This window comes from Elephantulus edwardii, unplaced genomic scaffold (assembly GCF_000299155.1).
Source record: "Elephantulus edwardii isolate Elephantulus edwardi_28Jun2011 unplaced genomic scaffold, EleEdw1.0 scaffold00177, whole genome shotgun sequence".
Classification (NCBI taxonomy): domain Eukaryota; kingdom Metazoa; phylum Chordata; class Mammalia; order Macroscelidea; family Macroscelididae; genus Elephantulus; species Elephantulus edwardii.
Genome location: NW_006399927.1, coordinates 1,426,455 through 1,427,915, shown reverse-complemented (window position 1 = coordinate 1,427,915; position 1,461 = coordinate 1,426,455).

Below are 1,461 nucleotides of genomic sequence, written 5' to 3'. Positions count from 1 at the left end.
CAAGCCAGCTGAGTCAGTTCTAACCTGATGGCAATGAATTTGAGTTTTCTGGATCTTCACTGAAGGAGAGCACCAACCAGGTCCTTCGGAGGAGCTGTTGGGTTGACATTTCCACACCCAACCTTTAGCTTCTTGTTGAGCACGTAACCGTTGTGGTGCCAGGGTCATTCCTGTGTCATTGGGACCTTATAATAACAGAAACAATTTGCATTCACGGGGGAGATTTAATAAGTTTTCTGAATGCTAGACTTACTGTTGTCTGGGAGATTGAAAATTAATTTTTAAACTTTTTTAGTGCGGAAGTGAGCTCCAGTGGTATAGTGGGCCAGGAGTTAAAACTGCAAACCTAAAGGCAATGCCATCAGCTGCTCCAAGAGAGAAAGATAGGCAGTCTCCTATCCTGTGATTTACAGCCTGTGAAGACCAGGGGGAGTGTCAGCTGTCAACTGGGACACGTGACAGCAACAAAGTAGTGACAGAAAGAGGACCACTGGCAAGTTTCAGACAACCAGCATCCTTTGCAGTTAGGACTTGGGCACAGAACCAGGTCAGCCAATCAGAGCAAGTGAGCTTAAATTAGAGTCAGGCCCGCATCAAATTCGCTCTGGTGGTGGATGGTGTGCTTGTCCAGCTTACAGAAGAGACTCTCCACAAGCATCCTATGTCCACTGTCATGGTTTCAAGACTGGATGTCTTGCGGACAATGGTGGCACTAATTGCACTATCCCTATAGTGGCTTCCGCTGTGCTACTTCCAGGTCCTCCTGGCCTTCAGAAGGCCCTCCAGCCTTGTTCAGAACGAACACCTTCAGCACATGTCTCTCTCATCAAACCAATCACAGTCCAGTTCGATGGGTCTGTTCTCTAAAGAGAAGACACACAACCCTTCCTCCATTTCTTCCTCATGTTCCTTTTTCTCTTCAAATAACAGTGCCATTTATTTAAGCTTGTCAGGCATTGTATCTCATTTTTTTAACTATTTTTTATTGGTTTGCCTTAAAAGTTTGAATGCATTGTGTTTCACACTATTCTTCATTCACACTGTGTTTCATACAATCATTCCCATTGATCATGTTTTAGAAAATTAATTGCAATTGGACTACGCCCACCATTACCTTGTCTTTTCAGGCCCCCGCCAGGTCTATCCCACTTGCTTTATCCCCTCCTTTCATCCGCCAAATTGTGCATCCCTGTGGCTTTGCCTCTCCTCAATCTTACCCCTCTGCTTCCCCCTTAGGTCCCTATACATGTTTTCCTAATTATCCTCCTATTTTTACAATAATGATCTTAGGAAGTATTTGCCCTTATGAGACTAAGTTAGTTTACTCAGCATAATGTTCTCCATGGTTCAAAATTGGGAAGGGCTTATGCCAGGGATGCGTCCTATCTCCATACCTTTTCAACCTGTATGCAGAACAGATTATGCGCGAGGCTGGGCTCTATGAGGAGAAATGTGGGGTCA